Genomic DNA, 22,110 nt, shown 5'->3' with positions numbered 1-22,110 from the left:
GATCAAATGATTTAACAGTGATATCTGCAGTACTCATCCACTAAAAAACATCAGTTTATCCTTGTTAATTACACAACATTAATTGGTTTAAGTTGTGTACAATGCTTTTGTGTTTTTCCCATACACTGTAGGTTTTTCTCTTTCGATTCTGAGAGACACATTTCTTTTTTCAGAGGTTTTGGTAGGCTAAAACATCAAACTACCCATAATATTGGATTTTTTAGCCACAATGCACGTCGGGATATGGTGTTTATGCGATATCAAATCGGAAATAAAAATAATAATAATAATAATAATACTATATTCCGAGTGATCTTGCTTTTCTCTTTGGAAGTTATCACACAACGGCATTGTAATACACGGTTCAGCTGCATTAAATATTAAACATCTGCCATAATTCTCTATTTATAGAGTCCTGATGAGAAGACCTTTGGACAAACTGGAAGAAATGCCGCCAAAACTGAATATGTGACGTGGATCATAAATATATCAGCAATTACACAACATCTTCCATTTCTCTTCACACAATACGTCTCTTTGCAGGATCAACACTAATTCTGCTGACTTTTATATTTGATCCAATTGGTAGATAGGCTGTATTTATACCATAATGGTGCACAGCTGATAGGCAAGGCAAGGCAATTTATTTTTATAGCACAATTCATACAGTGATGCAATTAAAAGTGCTTTACAGGATCAAACCGATAAAACACAATACATTTTTACGATGGTCAAAGTGAGAAGAAATACAAAAACACACAAAATAATTAAAAGAAAGAAACCATGTTTAACAGCTCGAAATTTAGAAGAATTACATTTTTAAAGCAATGTTAAAAAGAAATATTTTTAGACCTGATTTAAATGATTCTAAAGTGCTAGCCATTCTCAGATGTTCTGGGAGTTTGCTCCATGCATTTGGAGCATAGATGCAGAAGGCTGCTTTCCCACGCTTAGAAAGGGACTTGTAGTTTTTAAAGATATTACTGTTTTTCATTGAATTAAAGAATGTAATATACTGAGTTGAGAGAATAGTCAGGGGTTTTGGGTGATGGGAGACACATCTATGGAATCAGAATTTCAATAGCTGATATTATGTAAGGGATAATGTGCAGCGACGCGGTCATTATGGGGAAAAGAACACCTTCATGCTGATCTAGATCCCTCCGCTTCGCGTCGGGGTCCTGATCAGCCTGTCGGTGTTCTTTTCCCCATAATGACCAAGTCGCTGCACATGATCCCGCTTATTATTACATGGCCACATTCTCAACAAAGTAACGTTATGACTCCCAATATTAATTGAAATGCTTTAATGGATTTAGAAAATGGTTTTATTGATTTAAAAAATAGTTGTATGTATTGATTTAAATTGACATGCATCCGCTAAGAAAAATAATCCGTTGTTACCGTTTGAACTAACGTAGCAACGGCAGGAACTGCTTAGATAGCGTTTTTGAGGAGCTTTTTGATTACAGATTTGAAAACATCGCTGCTTGCTTTAAAAGTAGCACAATTTATTATGTCAAACCTTGGAAATTATCTAGATATCCCTGCCCTAATGCCGAAGTAACTGGCAACTGAATATGTGTCACCGTTTGATGTCTATGTCTGGACCCCTGCGTAAAAAGGAGGATTTCTGCACGTTACTTCTCCGCTGTTTTCTTGTCACTCTTGTCTTGTCAGTTAGAAAAGCAAACTGCATGCAGTTTCCTTTTTGGCCAAATTGTATACAGTTAAATCGAACGGACTTGTTTGTGCAGATGTGAGCGTCCTTAACAACGGTCAATAAGTGCTTGACAGCGGCCTGTCTGTTCTGGATTAACAACGTGTCACGTGTTCTGAATTGACCAATCAGAATCGAGTATTCAACTAAACCATGTAATAATATGTTTTATTAACTACACCACTGTTTTTTTAACCCGCACCGCCTAGGGGTTAATGCACGTTATTGAATGTTGTTGTTGAATGTTATATTTGATGAAAACATTTAAATATTAAGAGTAGCCTACATACAAAATAGGGGGAAAGTAGAAAGCATGATAGAAATATAGAATAGAAAATATCAAGAAGATAATGTAGTGATCTCTACAATAAAACAGCTTAGTGCAGGACGTCCAAAGATATTTATAGGAGGATGTGCAAAACAGACCAACTAATAGGGCTTTATTTAAACATTAAAGATTACTTTAAGTTAGGGTCTTCTTTTGAATAAGAAAAAAACGTTGGGGGTATCAACAGATAAATATTAAGTCTGACAAAGTACTTAACGTCTAATATATTGCATAGTTTATTTTGGCACTTGACAATCACCTTCCCTGAATTTGACTCAGGTGTAACTAAAGTCCGATATAAGGGTTGTTTATATATTCACATCATTAATCAGAATCTGCAAAGTAACTAAAATAAATGTAGACGAGTAAAAATACCAGGTTAACCTCTGCTGCTGTAACAAAAACATTCCCCAACTTGGGATCAATAAAGTATATCTTATCTTATCTTATCTTAAGACAATCGATGGCTACTGCCATATTTGCAAAATGTGCCTCTGAACCTTGACAAGCGCATGTTTCAGGCTTATCAATGAACAACAGGAGGGGTCACAGACATAAGACCAGCTGTTAAATAAAGATCTTCTGACCTTAGCTGTCATGTGGGTATATTAATGCTGCCCATTATGGACACAAGCAATTTTCACCCATTTATTAATTATATGTTTTAAATGTGATAACGCCACTGTGTTTTGTATCCCCTAAACTTCCAGGGGTGTACACAGTTTAATACTGGCAACTTCTAACTATGGGAAATACGAAAACGTCTTTTAAAACTAATTCCCAGTAGAGACACACAATAGCCAGCTTGTGTAGTTCTGGGGGGGCTGGGCTGGACCCGTCCAGTTTTGGATAGTCTGCCTTGGTTCCATTCCATTTCAAAGAGCTGTTTGACGCTCGGCCTAACCTTGTCACACTGCCATTCCAACATCCAATCACAGAGCTTGAGGACTAATCGCGGGGTTTGTAAAGCAAGGCGGATGTTGTAGTCCAAAAAACGATAGCTCGGGTTTCGTGTAGTGTCTTCGGAAACTCTGTAGTGTCTAAACTCAGAATCGAAGGTTAAAAACAGAAAAAGCATTGTACACAATTTAAACCAATCAATATTGTGTAATTAACAAGGATAAACTGATGTTTTTTAGCGGAGTAATGCAGATATCACTGTGTAATCATTTGACAGTGAGGGGAATACTTCCGGTTTTATTATGAAAACTTTGAGACCGGAAATACTATTTTCACCCCGTGAGGGTTGACGCTAACTTTACATGGAAGCTGCCGCATATAGACATTCTCCTGGCGAGACCTCAAATCAGCTTCGTAATATCTATCAAACTATAGATCCTACACATCCACTGGACGTAGATTATGAAAGTACAATATACACTTCTCGCTAGAAATCTACATCTAAATATAAATAAAATAAAAATAAAGTTAAAAAGAAGAAGAATGAAGTAGACTTAGTTGAACGCACAGTTAACAAAATATATAGGGATGTTTTGTTGGTGGAACTAGTGACAGCAGACAACAGATAGAGAGCTCCTTAATGTGACGACTATCTGTGCTCATTGTGTCAGACTTTATTTGAATAACAAATCAGTAAATGTCATAGTCACATCAAATAAAACTGTGGAGCTTTATGTCACTGCTCCGCTATCTGCAAAGCGCTTTATTACTTTTTGTCTCTGTGCTGCATATGAATCAGAAAACATTTGTATTACAATATCTTCGCCTTTTGTGAGAGATATTTCTGACTTACATGAATATCTCAATAGTCAGTGCTTGTAATTGTTTAATCCTTTTTAAAATATGTTTCCCATTCCAAATACTCCTTGTCGCCTGCACCAACCTTTCGTTTTCTTTTTTTCTCTACAGGTTACATAAGATCAAGTTTTTTTTCCTGTGGAGGAAGGCAAGTTTATGCATCTCAATATCTAAAACAGGGTAGATGAATTGTCATTTTCATCAGCAGTGCCTCTGTTTCTGCACCGCCCATCCCTAACCTGATTCAGTCAACACATGACAGTAGAGAGTGAGATGGAAAAAGAAACAGTGGAAGAGGGGAGAGACGGGAGATGTAAGAAAATACCCCCACACAAAGCAAACACTGTTTCTGTCTTTTTTTCTGCCACTGAAAAGTGTGAGAGGTGCCATGTTGTATATGGGAAGTGGCTTCTTTTTAAAGTTACTTTAAATACACCAGAATGATGTCTTATTGGTAGTCTAATGATAAACTGCTCATTCGTTAGGACTTGAAATGTCAAAAGAGTGTCGGGGTGATGTCAAATTCTAGGCAGATCAGGAGTTAGTATCGCAAGGGCTCACTCATTGGGTGCGGGAAGGGGGGTGCTGAGGGCGCTGCAGCACCTAGCGGCAGGCAGGCGGTGCGGAGCTCCCCTGTCTGAATTATTATTTGACGGTTATTGCTGCTCCCGCTGTGCATAATCTGTGTAATATGTAGCCAATAAATTCCACATTGTTGGTAAAATAATATTTTACATCTTTGTAGTGTGTGTGCTCGCCAGTGGCGTCGCCTGGCCTGCCCCAAATGTTTTTTCTGTAGCCCCGGACAATGTCAATGTCTCTAGGTATGTACATAGCCCTGTAAATACGATGTCCTGTTGTGTTATCTGTTGTTTTATGTTCATGTTGTAACCTACTTGTTGCCATGTTGGACAGATCTCCTTTTTCAAAAAAAAGATAGATGATCTCAATGGGACCATCTCACAACGGTATTGACACATCTATTTTCCGCGATATAGCAATATTCGATATATCGTTACATCCCTAGGAAGCGATGGTGCTGGTGATAACCAAAAAAAGGAAATCTATTTTATTTCAACACTTCTGATTTCAAAGTCAAATTTCAATTCTGAGATTAGATGTATCTCCTTTTTCAAAATGTTATGTTTTTGTAATGGAAACCATTACATTTGCTATGCATAAAATCTCCATCCACATATCGATAGCATTCCATCGACAGTTTGGTTGTGAGCAGCCCGGGGGATCTTTCTTATGAACCGAGCCACTTTTTACAGATATAGTGAATACATATGCTTGTACAGTTTATTCTGCTAGTAACCTTGACCTTGCAGGGGCTGCGGGGGAAGTGTACTCTATGTGGAGAGAGTGGATCACTTTGATCACCAACTTCCCTCAGCATACTATGCTGCAGTGCAGTCTGTCATTTGAACATTGATTGTACCTTTCTTCATTTACAGCAATCAACCTCTGGGTGAAGTGTTGAAAAAGAGCTACATGATCAGTAAAGCTCATTGATGGATTTTGGATTGAAATCTGTCCTGATTGAACGCACTGTGAAGAATTGCTGTTATTTCATTTTAAACTTTGGCAGACTGCTGTTAGAAGGATATTTTTCGTACAACTTTTTAAGTCCAAGCAATATATATAATGTCAATTTTGCATGGGACATATTGTACTATAGCAACTTCTACAGTTTATTTTTGTAATGAATTCATTTTTATCCCATTGCTGTTTGTCGTCATGTATTGCTGTCTTTTTATAATTTTTTCTTTTTCATGAGAAGCGGTCTCCAGAAGGACTCAGGCTCAAGGGGAGGGGGGCTGAGTGATGTAGCGCCATGGAAGGGCCATCTGGCCTGAAGAAGGCTACCTGACTCAGGCCCCTACATCGGGGCCACAGGCACCTGGTAAAGCTGGCAAAGCATGCATTGGCAGTCCGCCAGAAATGGAAAGATAGCACTTTTTTTGGATGGGCCCACTCAGCACGGAGGTCCTCCGGCTGGAAGGTTACCAAATGGAGCAAAGGAAGTTCAAAGGGCAGCTCTGCTGGAGATTCATGTGCAACTCACACTCACAAATTCTAACTCACTTAAATAGGGAAGCATTTCAGGAGATGTATAGCCTCTATCAATGAGTGAATTATTGCAGTGCAGTTAAAGCTTAATTTACTGCAAAAGTAAACTTAAGATGTAGCCCTAAGATCATAGTTAAACACTGTGTAATGGTTTCTCTTAAAATCATTAACAAGCCTTTGTTGAAACTTAATTATTGAAAGGACTTAAATCCAATCCAATCCACTTCATTTATATAGCACACATTAAAAACAGAGGGTTTACCAAAGTGCTTCACAGCAAACATAACATTATAATAAAATATAATATTACAATAATAGATAAAAGGCATACATAAGAAAAGATAAAAGGCACACAAAAAGGATAATGATGGCAATATTCAGTATCAATATTCCATAAGAACACCAACATTAGTTTGCCTTTACTTTTAAAACTGGTCATTCATATATAATCTTTCCAAAAAACAAATGGCAACTGCAGATTTAGCAAATGTAACATGTTGGGGAATATCTTTAGGTTTTAGACGGTATTTGCAAGATTCCAAATAAATAAACTACAATGCCCATGTTCAAAGTAATACATTTGGTCTTTAAATGGTGTTTACTTACAATTATTTCCTCAGCCGATTTAGGGGGGCTGATGCTGTTATAAACATGTCCAACAGAGAGGGCTTTCAATTGAAGTCCTTCTGATACAAATATTCAATTAAATTGAAAAAGGAATTCAATATATGAACATCAAAATCATGTTAACACTTCCTGTAAACTAATAAAATCTGAAAAAGCTGCCAGTGGAATAATTAATGGGGTAGTGTTTATTCTTTTGTAGTAACAGCTTATCTTTCCACTGATCAAACTACTGCCAAAAACACCACTGACTCTTAAAAGCTCAGAGCTCTTTCTGAAATGAAAAGCTGTTCGGATGACAACATTCCTGATTAAAGTTTGTACTTTATTGTCAAAACAACGTCTTTAGATTCTTACAATATTAGAGGTATCGTCCTGAATTATATTAAAATAGTCCTCTTCCTCCCACTATCGCACTCCTCCACACCTCCACTCGGGCAAGTGGTGAGTCAAAGATGTGAAGTGCCTATACCTCTGTTCACACAATGATGATCAACCGCTTGAACTTGCAATTCATTTTAAATTGCTCTGCATTACCTCAGCAGCAGAATGAAGTCTAAAAGTTTTGATGCAGAGAGTTTCGTTTCAGACTGTGTTAGCCATGGGAAGGATTCCTGATAATATATAGTCCCGCTTTATAAGGTCCTTGCTGCCCCCTGGACTTGTTTACTACTGAGTGAATGAATTAAATTGTTTCTGGTGTCCAACAGAGAGACCTGAAATACTAATAAGCTAACGCCTGATATACACACACTCATCCAATCTATCATCCTGCCACTGGCACCCCAGTGCTTTACACAAAATACATCCAAAAACAACCTGAAGAATACACTTCTCAAAGACTTAAAATGCAATGTCTGGTTTTAGATTTTGCATTTGATAGATGGATGATAAATAGAAATGTGAGTTATTATGATGAACAAGGTGGGTCCGATAGAAAATCTACATAATGCCCTTTTTCTATAGAGTGGTGCAGGAATGAGTCACAGAACCAGAAACATGAGTTACCATTTTACCAGTTTTGGTTCCTTTCTTTCGAAATCAATGTTTTTTTTATCGATCTAGAATAAGATGGCTAAGAGATTTTAAAAGTGTATTTTACAACATAAAATATAACACTAAATACCCCACTTGTGAATGTCTGAAGCTTCTATGTGTTGCTGACTAGAAAACTTCATCACGGCAAACATTAGTGGCCTAAAATGCGTTTTGGCATTCAAATTCATAAAAATGTTGATACAGTATGTAGAAGCTATCCTGCTTAACAAAATGTGTTAGTATCATGAATATTCCTTTGCCAAGGATCTTATTTTCTGCAAAATTCCAAAATCCAATAAAAAAAGAGCAAGAAGTATAACAGAACATTGTTGTTGGGCTGGATTATCGGTGTAGAAAGCTTATTTACCAGTTGAGCATTTAAAGTATAGTACAGGTCCATCTATAGTACCAGCCAAACCCTGACTTATATCCAGATACTACATCATTTTATTTGTAAACGTTCAAGTAGCTGTTGATTAAAGATTACAGTTACAAATAGGCAATTGACTTGTAGTATACCAGATATGCACATCACCAATCTTGACTTCGCAGAACACCAAAAGACCCACCATGAATGGTAGAAATGGATCTTCGCAAAAAACCTGTCAATGATTTCAAAGATATGGGATAATTTATCACTTTCTAAGAGAAATACTTCCTCTACTGAAAAGCCAAATACTGGGCAGCATGCAATCTGACCTGAAAAGAACAAAATTAAACTCGTTCAGTTCAGGATGACCATCGAGCCATCCTCATGTTCGCCACCTAGACCCTTGTTACGTGCTCCCCTCCATGTTGTCTTTTCTGTCTCCCTGCTGCGCAGGTGCACCTGGTCTGCCCTTGGCTCCGCCTCTGCCCAGGTGTTCCTAAATTCCACTCAGCCGGGTCATAAGGAGAGACTGGAGAAGAAGGATCAGTCGCCTATCCTAATGCCGGAAGACTCTGTTCTGTGGATGATCTCTCTGCTGTTTTGGAGCTGTAGACCCCTTTGCTGCTGCTGTTACGATTTGTAGCCTGGAGGACATGCAGTCTAGTTTTCGTCGCTTTATTTTGTTTCCCATAGGGTTTTGGTTAGATTTCTGGTTAGGGGAGGGAAGCTCTGGGTCCTATGGCCCGTGGTGTGGCTGGCTCGGGCCTCCTCCTTCTTTTTGTTTCTTTTGGCCAGTCCTCCAGACCTCGTTAGTTTGCCGGATGGCTTGTGTGAGTAACGGCTGTACATTTAATACATTATCGCTGTTAAGTACTGGTTGTTTTGTGGGTCTACCCATGAGTAGGGGGCGGGCCGTAACAACCCTCAATGCTCAACTCCATCATTGTCTTGATGGTGTTATACCAACCTCCTTTGAAGGGTAAAAATGCACCCAATGATACAGAAGATATAAGTCAAGATCCCACGTCTAAGTAGGCGTCTAATTCAATGGCAGCCTATATTTGTTGGCCTCAGTTTCCATGTCAAATGTGAACTCATTTCAGATGTTATCCTATGGAAGCCTTTGAAGGGGTTGAAAGGTAACCCACACAGATATCCTTGTGAGAGACACTTGTATCAGTCTCCAACAGGACTGGATGAGCAACCATATATGCTGTAAGACTTTAGAACCAGATCTCTTGACATAGGTTGCATGATGATGATGATGATGATGATGATGATGATGATGATGATGATGATGATGAAAAGAAGGTTATTTTCTAAATAAGATCCAGCTTCTTTCGCCGTAGCTGTGCTGTCAACAGCTTTACTTTGCTACAGTCTAATGGACTGGGACGTCTGGATGCTACCTTCAACAGCAATGACACAGGGAGCCGGTCGATCAAAGCATCATCGGAGGATACATGCTAATTCACATGCTAATGACGGAGTTGAGGTAAATGTATTTAGACATTAGCAGATGTGGCAGATACTGTATCTCCAGATGTCTTCATATGTCCCCGGTGTGTCTTTTCAAGGATGACTCTTTACACAGATGGGGCCTGCCAAAAATCGGGAGGAGATTTCTTTCCCTGGGCAAGAATTCCTGGTTCATAAAACACATGGAGGGCATTGCCGTTGGCAGGAGAAAACTGAAGAATGTTCATGCAGAGCCGGTGCCAAAAGTCAGCAAGAATGTAGAAAGGTGTAATTTGTCCACATATTTTGTACAGAGCACTATATAATGTATGAATTCATACATGTCTAATCTGCAAAATAAATTAAATAAATACTCTAGCGGCTGTGAAATTTTGATTTCACAGACTTGTGCTCCATAGAAGGGCTCATGATGCATTATTCTTTGAAGATGCAGAATAATGTTTACTAGGGATGTAACGATACCAAAAACTCAGGTACAATAATATCGCAATTTGTTTTTTTACTTGAATTTATTTTTCTTTATTAAATAATAGATCTGATTTGTACAGCATTTTAGTAGGATAGTAGTATTTTAAAATGTCAACAATATAATAATCAGACCCTGCAATAGAATAAATCAAGTTTCGCTTTAGTTTTTGAAGTAACTCAACTCACTCAGCATCATCAAGGTTATCTTTTAGGAATATGAGCATGTCCACATTTCCAGGTAGAAGCTGGGATGTTTGGGCGTTTACAATATCCCCTGCTGTGGAAAAAACTCTCTTGCTTGGTACTGATGTTGCTGGGACAGAGAGATATGCTTTGACCATGGGTGACAGCAGTGGGTCAAACTGTGCATTGTCTCTCCACCACTTCAAAAACAATTACAGTTTTTGCCAAGAAGGTGAGGCTTATTGACAGGGCGAGATATACATATACTGTTGGTACTTGTCAATGTCTCTAGGTATGTACATGTAGCCCTGTAAATATGATGTCCTTTTGTGTTATCTGTTGTTTTATGATCATGTTGTAACTTGCTGCCATGTTGGACAGCTCTCCCTTGAAAAAGAGATCGAGGATCTCAATGGGACCATCTGGTTGAATAAAGGTTTAAAAAATAAATATATTTAAAAAATAAAAATAAAATGCGGTAGATTTTATCAGTCTCACGACGGTATTGAGACATTTATTTACCGCGATATTCAATATATCGTTACATCCCTAATATTTACCATTACCACAAAGGTTATTGAAAGAGATATTAAATCCTCATATTGCACAATGAAAACTTGAATGTAAAAACAAAATGTCTTCTACTTCTGTTTACATACCCTGTCATATACGGTTTAGTTGTCATTAATATAACCAGAGACCACCGCCTATAATGAGCTGTAGTGAAAGAAAGCTGATTAATCTGTAATTGGATGATTTTGACCCTTGGCTCTAGATTGACGTGTTTTGCATCCAAATGGCACCACTCTATCTCCGTGCTGCTTTTGAATGTGGGATGTTGCCTCATAAATCATCACATTTAGTTATCAAGACGTTGTTGACACACTACACTCAAAGCATGCTTAGAATAAAGTATAGGCACCATAGCTGTTTAATAAATCCACACTACATGGGTAATTAATTATAATATCCTTGTATACTTATCAGTTAGTGAGTGCAATTTTGGAAAGCAGCTCCCAATACAACCTAACATAAATACATTTTTGCTATGATTTAACACTTTCTTTTGTTTTACAAGACTTGGTAGAGTTTAGTTTCACTGCACTTCACAAAGTTATATTTTTTATTACGAGCTTGGAATGGCTCTTCTATCTAGTTTTGCATTAAATTCTAGAGTTAAAGAGCGCTCTCAAAACATATTTCACTGTCAACACATAACATAAAAGTTGATTGTTGTAAGTAACGATGCTCCATAAAGTCAATTTAGGGTTGATTCAGTGCAAGAATAAGTAAATGAAAAATGCATTTTATGTGAAGACCAAAGAGTGGTGCAGGAACAGGTCCAAAAACCTGGAAATTAGTGAGCATCTTACAACTTCAGGTTACTTCATCTCAAAAGTGATCTGTGATTTAGGTTAGACGCCTGAAATAAGACCCGTGGTTAGCACAAGCTGAAGAGATTTTCCCTTTTTGTTCTACGACATACAATATGTCAGTAAATGTTGAAAAAAGTTGTTCTACCTGTTGAATTTAATTGTATGTTTGTGCAAACCGTCATTGTGTTTATTATCATTTACTTTCAATACACTTACTGTATTGTTTGATATCATTTGTACTTTTTTTGAATTCATAGTTCTCACAGCGTGACAGCATTAAGCCCAATCACCCAAAGCCTGATGGGAAACTGTAGGGCTAAAACTTAGAGAAAATGTGAATACAAGAAAATAATAGGAGTGATATAGATCTATAAAACTTGGATTTATTTATGTCACACCTCTAATGCCTTTTTTACAACAAAGAGGCTAGACATAGTCCATCAACAACCTTATAGGCAAAATAAAATGTAAACAAATTATTACATACGTCCCTCTACAAAGACAAGGAGTCTTTAAATCATCTTTACATCAAACAACATCATAATTACTGGATCAGCTGTGAGGGTCTCCATTGAATTGGACAGTGAAATTTGCATTGCCAATTAAAATGCATTGTGTTGATTTGCAGCACTAATGTGGCACGATGCACTTCCACTGCACAGAGGTGTTAACTTGGCTATTAGTCACAAAGAGAAATAGTTATTTTAAATGCCACATGTTTGATTAATATACAGTTGTGTCTCATAGATCATAATTATAAGTAACCACAAAGACTCTGTAGCAGACAATGATTTGTAACTATTAAATTATAAATATTCAACGCACTTTGTTCTTCCAGTACTTGTCTGCTCACGGTTTGTAATTTACTCAGTGGTTCCTCACCAACATAGACACGCACACACTCACAATGGAAACCATACTTAAGACCTTAACAACCTCGGTCTCTGACAGAAAAATAGCCATTGTGTGAACTTCACCACCAAGCAAGGTCACAGCAACATTCTAGCAAATCTTCTAAATAGCATTACTTGTATTCCATTTTCCAAGCAGCAGTATTTGTACAAAGGCGGCAGGAAGATCCATTGATCATAATGATGGAAATGTGATACCGACTCATTATAAGATGTGTAGATTGTTATGTTGGGTCATTTGTGAATGCCATTCCAGGAACTGTGTGGGTTGTTGTAAAGAAAAAGAAAAGGCTCAGTTGCTTTCTCTTTGAACGTTAAGTATTCAGTGTATGCCAAGTCAAACTTAAGAGCGTGAGTGGGCAACACTAGGTCTTAGGGCTGCTCGATTATGGCAAAAATCATAATTTCGATTATTTGGGTCAATAATTGTAATTGCGATTATTAAATGCGATTATTCATTGACTTTGAAAACATCCATTTATTGTACTTTAAAACAAATACAAATAATAATTTGAACTTTTTAACTGTTGAATTATACGTTCAAGGTATTCAACTGAAAAAACTATGGAGCTATTTCAGGGTCATAAGTTTTGATCATTCAAAAAAATACAATTTATTTGAAAGTTCAAGTTTTTATCATGAACTTTGAAAAATACAATGATGTATTCAAAATAAAAAAAAGTATTTGAAATAATTTTTCAGGTTGAATATTATTTTTGATTCAGTTCAGCAATTTTTTGGAGGCATCATGACAGAGGGAGGGCTGTCACTCAGGGTGCCAAACTACTCTTTGGTAAGCCCCGCCCCACGAAGCAATATCAGGGTCAAAAGTCTGAAAGTGAAAAAAAAAGATCTGAAAGCGAAAAAAAAGATCTGAAAGTAAAAAACGATCTGAAGGCGAAAAAAGGATTGAAACCTGAAAAAAATGATTTGAAACTGAAAAAATAATTGTTTTGGATCTGAAAACTTAAAATCTGAAACTGAAAAAAACAAGTATTCAAATATCAAAATATGTATAAAAGTGAAATATTAAAATAAATATTTTATTAAAAAAAATTGCTAAACTGAATCAAAATAATATTCAACCTGAAAAATTATTTCAAATACTTTTTTTTGTTTTGAATACAACATTGTATTTTTCAAAGTTCAGGATGAAAACTTGGACTTTCAAATAAATTGTATTTTTTGAATGATCAAAACTTATGACCCTTAAATAGCTCCATACGCAGGCAGGTGACAATATTGCCACCTGTAGCAACTGAAGACTAGGGCTGCTCGATTATGGCAAAAATCATAATCTCGATTATTTGGGTCAATAATTGATATCACGATTATTAAAAACGATTATCCATTTACTTAGAAAACATCAATTTATTGGAAACATTTTTTTTAACAGTTGATTACCGTGAACTTCAAGTATAATTCAACTGAAAAAGCAACAAAAAGAAAAGTAATAATGATAATAGACAATAATCGTTTTTATTTCGATTACGTTGTTTTGGTAATCTTTGCAAGCCATAATCGTAATCGCGATTAAAATACGATTAATTGAGCAGCCCTACTAGGTCTCTTGCCGTGTCTTTTTTTGAAACACACGCAACTAGAGCAAGAAAAAACAGCTGCTTGACAATCACTATCACGTTTTTAAATCAAAGAACCATCCATCTCCTGCTCTTTTTTTGTAATTCAAGGTCTTTTAGGGCTATTTTTACCACAATGTAGCTGCATGTTGTACCAAACTTGGTCAATTAACTTGACCGGCCATCTCATCTGCTTCTCTCAGTCAACGCACTTGAAAAACACCTCTTTCCATCTTCACTTTCAGACACATTCCTGCGCTTTACAGATTGCCAGAGATTCAATTTGTGCCACTGAAATGTCCCGTGCAATTTTGAACTTGATCAGCGGGTGAGATGGGACTCTGCCTGCCTGAAAGGAGACCTCTGACTGCCTTGAACAGCTATAAAAATCACCCTTGTCAATCTGAATTGCTACGGGGGCTAAGAGGTTTCAAAGGAAGCAGATAATGTATAAACACCATGACCAGCCATTGAATGCTTGTGCCTCAGAATGAAAATCTGACGGTATCAGCTTTAACTCCATGAACTCCGCCTGCAAATTAGACTTTTTTAGATATTTGAAAGTGAATCCAACTTCTTGCTCTTGCTTAAAACTATCTGTGTATTGTATACATTACAATTGCTCCCATAACTGTCACAAATGGCCAGACCAGAGCTGATCCGTGACTGTGCTCCGGCTCGCAGCTCAGCCTCTAGCCGCGGTTCAGTTCTCTCCTAATAGTGTGCCGAGCTCCTCTTACCCACAAACCCATCACCTCGATCACCATTATTCACATCAAAGTGTCAATCACATCACAGGGCAGTGGGGCATCTGCAGTAATGTCACCAGCTGTGGCTGAAAATACAATGCACTTATATGACGAGAAAATGGCACTGCAGTACCACGTAGTCATATGCAGTAAACGAGACAAGGCTAACCCTGATAGCGGTTTCCTTTTTGATCCCAAAAGCGGCAGCCTTGTCTAATATGAGCTTCATAGCAGTCGTTTAACAACATTTCTATCTCTCTTAGTCCCCATTAGTACAAATGATTCAGGACACCGTCTCTGACAATGTCTGAGGATATGACAGATTCAGCTTGCAGCACATTAAATAAGCTTTAGTTCCATAATTTGGTAAGTAACTTGTCTGAAGAGCAAAATCAAACTCTTTCTTCAATAATGTCCTTTCTGCAAAGAGCTTTAAATGACTGATTGTTAAGACATAAATTGGCATTTTTTAGAAATATGATTATTTGGCATCTTGCCAAGAGTAAACAATAAGAAATTGTTTTTGTGTTGATCAGGGGGTACTTGGCTGAATCTTTTTTTCAAAGGGGGTAAATTATTGAAAAAAGTTTGAGAACCACTGGTCTAATTGCTAGCATTGTGTCATCCAGTAATCTTATGATCTGCAACATACAATAAAGCATGTGCACTTCGCTCTACTATCGGCAATTGACCTTTCGCAAAGCCACGCCCCCCCTTGGTTACTGTTGCTAGTCCGACAAGCTGAGAGCCAGATGCGTTAAACAAAGCCCTAATGGAGGGTCTCCGTAACGTCGGAGTCGCCTTAACAGACTCATTTTGGAGCAATAACGCAGCAATATCCTCCAGGTCCCGACAAAAGGGGCTACAATACGCTATGGAGGGTTATATCCACAGTATAAACATTAGAAAAGAGGGAGGCACAACATCAATAGAGGCACTTGCATACAGGTCGCAGTGCAAGAGTGAAAAACCACATGAGCTGTATGTCAAATTCGACGGAATTATTATTATTATTTTGGAATAAAACAATACAATCACAAGAGGCATTAAATGTTGTAGTTTGTCTAAAGTTAACTATCGTTTCCTTGGTGGCTTTCTGCATCCACCTTGTTGTTCCTTTGTGGGGGTCGGGGTGCCCACTTGTGCAGCAGGATTAGGGAAGTCGGCAGTAGGCTTTCCATTAACAAAATGCTACAAAGATTAAAGCAAAATATAAATGAATGATTGCCTGTTGGCTTTCTTGTTTGTACTTTGACCACAGGTAGACTAATAACGGAGCTCAGCTGTTCAGACATTATTATGCATCAAGTGATATACATGGTCAAAACGACCTATAAGCACACAGCTTACAGCTGTAGTCGTGTGACTTTAGCTAACGTTAGTTAGTGAAATTAGTTAATTAAATTAGTTAGTTAATTTGTGAATGTAATCTTTGCACGTATTTACCTTGGAGCAAACGTATTTGTGTTTGTTGATATTCGCCATATTCAGCTGGGCATGGGGCCTGCCGCATTTCTTTATCCACTGGCGACGCTTCACCATTTTCGCAATGAATTTGAATGCTAAGCTTGTCGGACTTCCACAGGGAGCCGCGCACGTGATCGAATATGATTGGACAACGGGCATTTAGGGGCGTGGCTTTGCGAAAGGTCAATTGGCTCAATGCTCCCTCAATGCAAGTGGAACCCAGATACCCCTCAACAAAAACACGGTTGTTTTCTATCCTGGCTCTAAAATGAAGGAATTAACTTCTTATTTATATCAGGACTGCAGAAGATCAATCTATCTATCTTCCATTGCAGACTGAAAACACATCTGTTTCCGTAAATCGTACTTATGTTAGTACGTAGAAATGTTTGGCTAATTTGAAGCCAATGCAGTAGCCTCAATGGTGTCTCTTTAAATCTAACTTACTGTCATGTGATTCTAACTTTTATGAGGTTATAACTTCATCGTTGAATGTACTTATTGTAAATCAAACAGCATCACCTCAGTGAAATGTAACGTAAAAGTTGGCCGCTGTTGCATGTGATCCGTCTCAACTCACTCACAGGTAGGGATGGGTATCGTTAGGATACCGATACTGCTTATCGATACCGGTATTTTTCGATACTCTTATCAATACTTTTCAATGATTTTGTGCTCAAAATTATAGACATGGTTACAAGATGTGAAGATTAAACAACAGTCATTTTATTGTAAATGTAAATTCAATGTCATACCAAGTCAACCCAGTCTCACAGCATTTCGTGTTATAGTCACGACATTTAATCTATTGATTCGTGTTCACCAACACGATTTTCCCCTTTTTTTCGTGTCACACAGAACGATTTTAAAAGCAATTTATTTCCATTGGTAGTATGTTTTGTGCCTGCACCACATCTTTTTGTCCGGTCGGATCTTAGAAGACTGGAAGCTGTGGGGTTCATAAAAACAAGTTTTTACTCAATATCAAGCCACGATTATTGTTTATATTTTAAATCGTATGTCAGACTTTTTTTGCCGTCCGCGAGGAAAATAAATGGGGCTCAGAGCCTCAGAATACTGACCTACTGACACTGAAAATCTTTTTTTCCTTCTAATTTGTTATTCTTTTCTAAATCACACTGTTATTTACTCAACAATAGAGAACCGCAGTGACGCGTCATAAAACCCGGAAGTAAACTTCTTACGGTTCCTTCGTGAAAAACCAATGCAAATTCTCCATAGGATTTTGGAAAATAGCTCGAAATAAGGTCTATGGTTGACACACATTTAAGAGAGGGATCACATTTTGTTCAGCCGGATAATCTCCACATGTCAACCCTACTTTTATAATTTTTGAATCATAAATCTAGTCGCCAAAAGCGAAATGGTAACGTTATGCTATAAACGAACTACAAGCCAGTACAGCAGCAGGGTCGCACGACTTCAACGTCACGCCAACTTAAGATCGTTTCAACTGACTTGCACTGAAACTGCACTTTGAACACTTTAAATATATTAACATTTTAAACTGTATACCCCGGTTATTTAGGCCCTTTTTGTTTTGTTTAATGTATACCACGTTTATCTAGGCCCTTTTTGTTTTGTTTTATGTATACATGTCACACTGTGGGAAACGATATTTCAATATTTCTGGATGTATAACACATGTAGAATTTTTGACAATAAAGCTGAATTTGACTTTCGCGTGCTTGCATATTTTAACAAAGCTTTTCATTTTAGCCACACTGAATTTAACTAGAAGTCATGGCTGTGTCAATTACCAGTCTGACATCGTTTTACAAAGATGACAAGAAGAGTGTATGTAGAGGAGAGAACCATTACAAGTCAGGACACGTAACAGTGCAGCCTAGATGAAGGTGTGCTTACCGGTGTTGTCAGGGCTAGCATGAGGGACAAGGTTTATAGTGTCGGTGAGTAGTGATAGCAAGAGTACCGTTAACCTAGAGTTAATTTATTCACATTAATTCCCATCAACAAATCAATTGTATGTGTCACATGAAATCTTTATTAGGCAAGGCAAGGCAAGTTTATTTATCACTTTTCAACACAAGGCAATTCAAAGTGCTTTACAAAAAATGAAAGACATTAAGAAAAGGCATTTAAAATCCGTCATTAAAAAGCAAAGCTAATAAAATAAACATTAAAAGAAAAAACACATGGATAAAAGTTACAGTGCAGTCTGAATAGTTATGAACTATGAATAGTTCAATTAAAAGCAGCGACAAAAAGAAAAGTCTTCAGCCTGGATTTAAAAGTAGTAAGAGTTGCAGCGGACCTGCAGGTTTCTGGGTGTTTGTTCCAGATATTTGGAGCATAATAACTGAACGCTGCTTTACCATGTTTAGTTCTGACTCTGGGGACAGAAAGCTGACCAGTCCCTGAAGACCTGAGAGATCTGAATGGTTCATAATTTAGCAGGAGGTCAGAAATGCATTTTGGTCCTAAACCATTCAGTGCTTTATAAACAGCAGCAGTATTTTTGAAATATATTCTTTGACATACAGGAAGCCAATGTAAAGACTTCAGGACAGGAGTGATGTGATCCACTTTCTTAGTGTTGGTAAGGACTCGAGCAGCGGCGTTTTGAATCAGCTGAAGCTTTCTAATAGATTTTTTAGTGAGATCTGTGAAGACACTTTTGCAGTAGTCCAGTCTACTGAAGATAAAAGCATGGACACGTTTTTCCAAATCCTGCTGTGACATTAGTCTTTTAATCCTAGATATGTTCTTTAGGTGATAGTAAGCTGATTTAGTAACTGTTTTAATGTGACTGTTGAAATCAATAACTAATTTAACCGGCTGACAAGAGAGCCCACCTCCGAAGATCGTGACTGGCTGAGGGACAGACTTGGGGGAAGGTTTTCAGGAATTTCTTGGCTTCTCTCCCCTGAGCCAGAAGAGGAACACTACAGCTTGGAAACACTTACTGTTCCTGAAATTATCAAATCTGTTGGGCATCAGGGACCTGAGGCAATTGTGGCAAGCATGGCATTGTCTGAAGAGCAACAGAGGGCAATTCAGGTGGCTACCACTGGTCAGCGAACCAACCCAAACTGGCATTTGTTCAGGAAAGGAAGGTTGACTGCCAGCAACTTTGGAGCTGTCCTGAGGTCAAAGCGTGTGACTGCTTCCTTTATTGCCAGGGTGCTAGGGCAACAACAGGCCCTTGATGGTGTTTTGTCTGTACAGTGGGGGACTATGAATGAATGTGAGGGCGTCAGGGCATTCACCACTGCAACTCAGATGCAGGTCCATGAGTCAGATTTGTGGCTCTCCCTATCAGGATTGTTGGGGGCATCTCCAGATGGTCTGGTAGGGTCTTCCGCTGTGCTGGAGGTAAAGTGTCCCTACGGAGCCAGGGAAATGACAATTAGTGAAGCTTTGCAAATCAAGGGCTTCTGTGTCAGTAAGGAAGGAGAAACATTCAGCCTGCGTGAGGAACATCCTTACTGGCACCAAGTGCAAGGTCAGCTCCACCTCATTGCAAGGAAGAATAAATAAAAAATGTGTGAATTGTTTTTAATTTACATTTTCTCGCCTTTGCAATGTTGTGGTTGTTAGAGTGTTAGGTTTCCTGTCAGCTCGTCTGTTGGGAAGATATACAATATTAGTTTCATGGAAGTCACACCGTCACATATACTGTAAGAGCATTAAGACATACAGTACATAGGCTAAAACAAAACATCTAAAGATATAACCTTGCACTTTGATAAGTCTCGTGAACATTTTCACTATATTGACATTTTTATAGATGAAAATTGAACTAAAGAAATAAATGGTAGATTAATCCATATTGAAAATAGGTGTCAGCTGCTACACTAATTATAATAGTTATATTTCTTAATTAATTAAGATAAGATATTACTGTATTGATCCCAATTTGGTAAATGTTTGTGTTGCAGCAGCATAACAAGAAAAACAAATATAAGTTATTATATATACAAAAGTATGTGAGGGATGGAATATTAAATTGAATATAAATGCAAAATGTACATGTGATTTTACCTCCAAGAGAAGCTATGGAGCAGAGAGTTCTCTGCCAGCCAGAGTTGATTTGTTATTAGTTCAATATGTCAAACTGATTTCCCGGACTACAATCTTTAGTTACATGGTGAAACGTTATGCTGCTTGTACTAATTAGACTTATCGTATAAGCCACACAGGTTTTAATAGGATGTATTCATTATCTTTACTTATGTTGCGGTCTTTTCAGCAGCGCCATCTCTAAAACGGCGATACAGTCACTACCCGTCATTTACATTTCACCGTGACATGGACAAAAATGTAACGTCAGCTTACCTCATGGCACAAATCCAGACTCTCCTTTGGAAAACATTGGCCGGGAAACGATAGAACAAGCACGTTTCATGCGAAGACCTGTGGCTGCAACCCGGAGCAAAGCAACAAACCATTGCGTAGCTAACTAGTAGCGCTAGCTTTAACTAACGTTAGCTAACGAAACGAACTGCTGAGTCAAATCGGAAAACACTGGTAATTAATTATTCTATAATTTGTAAAACTACGGTGTTAAAGACGACAATTTCAAAAATACAGATTCTAATGATAGGCAGGTACTTGCTTTCAAGCAGAACACAGGGGAAAACAAACTTAGCGGGAGTGTTTACGTGTTCGGCGTAATGACGTACAACGGCCTCGACAATTTCTGTAGTCCTATTCAGCCACTCGGTAACAACCATCGTTTTTGAGACACGTAAACTCTTCAAAAATCCCCAGTGGGGTTACTGCTGATGTATTTAATGTCGTAGAACAAAACGTGATTTATCTCTTAAATTTGTGTCAACCACAGACCTTATTTCGAGCTATTGTCCAAAACCCTATGGAAAAAATGCATTGCTTTTTGAGGAAGGAACCGGAAGTGCTAAAAATGCTAACTTACTTCCGGGTTTTACGACGCGTCACTGCGGTTCTCTATAACACACAATTATCCTTGTTCTAATGTATTTGTTTGATTCTATAATCTCTCGCTTTTTTGCAGTTCCTCAGGAACTGAATTTCAAAATAAAGTCACTGGAAACAGACGTAGGCCTATAAGGGACATTTCGAGCATCATTGCGATACACACCCACTGAACTGATTACCCAAGATCCTCAGCTATGGTTTAAGCTCGGTGATTTTGGATGTGTTAGCCGCAATGCATGTTGGGATATGGTGTTTATGCAATATGAAATCCGAAAAACATTTTTCAAAAAAGAAAATAATACTTTCATTTCATTTAATAATTTATTTGAATAGGGACAATACACATTAATGAACACTTTAGACAAATAATGCTTCAAGTGTAAATATGCCGGATTTTAGCTTTGAGCTAATTCCCATCCGTAGTCCCTGACATACAACATATAAGAACATGACATCTGTAAACATAGCAAAAAATAAATACATGATATGCAAAAGAGCAAGAGCATCATTCCACCATTAAACCCATTACTTAACATGGGCTGTGAATGGTGTACATTTTTTTTTTAATTTATTGCACAGGCTACAGACACAAAACATGAACATTACAACAACAAAAAGAGACATTCCTATCTCAGACAAAAAAACAAACAGAAAAAAATAAATAAAATACAGTCAGTTGGTCACTTCAACATTTCATAAACAAAACAAAAAATAGGTTGACAGTCCAATATCATCAAAAGCATATATTATTCCTTTTTATCCCACTCTTCGCTAGAGCTGATTGTTTCCCATTTCATGGTGTGTTGAGCCATCCTTTGATTCTTTGTGGCAATCATCCTTTCAAAAATAAATTGTGTTTTTAATCTACTTTTCACACACCTTAAATTCAGGCTTCCCCTTGATTGAGCTTCAAAAAATAAGTATTTTTGCCAGAATAATAATTGTATTCATCAACTGTGTATTGTCCTCATCCAAAAGCCCAAACAAAAGACCAAAGGGACTAAATGCTAAATCAATATAAAGTGTCTTAAGCCAATTTTGAATC

At 37.6% G+C, this 22,110-nt stretch overlaps 1 protein-coding gene and 1 long non-coding RNA gene across 2 annotated transcripts in view; both read right to left on the bottom strand.

Moving 5' to 3' along the window:
- LOC307015447 (VPS10 domain-containing receptor SorCS1-like) overlaps window positions 1-22,110 on the bottom strand; it is a 259,336-nt gene that overhangs the window by 217,630 nt on the left and 19,596 nt on the right. The window lies entirely within an intron of this gene.
- Window positions 18,332-20,583, bottom strand: LOC307015654. Its single transcript, XR_013801615.1, has 3 exons — window positions 20,445-20,583; window positions 19,684-19,731; window positions 18,332-19,492 (listed from the first exon to the last, which is right to left on the bottom strand). It is a non-coding gene; the product is annotated as an uncharacterized lncRNA (long non-coding RNA).

The sequence above is a fragment of the Notothenia rossii genome (genome assembly GCF_949606895.1).
Source record: "Notothenia rossii genome assembly, chromosome: 1".
In the NCBI taxonomy this organism is placed as follows: domain Eukaryota; kingdom Metazoa; phylum Chordata; class Actinopteri; order Perciformes; family Nototheniidae; genus Notothenia; species Notothenia rossii.
The sequence above is the reverse complement of the archived record's forward strand: the minus strand, read 5'-3'. Positions and strand labels throughout refer to the sequence as shown.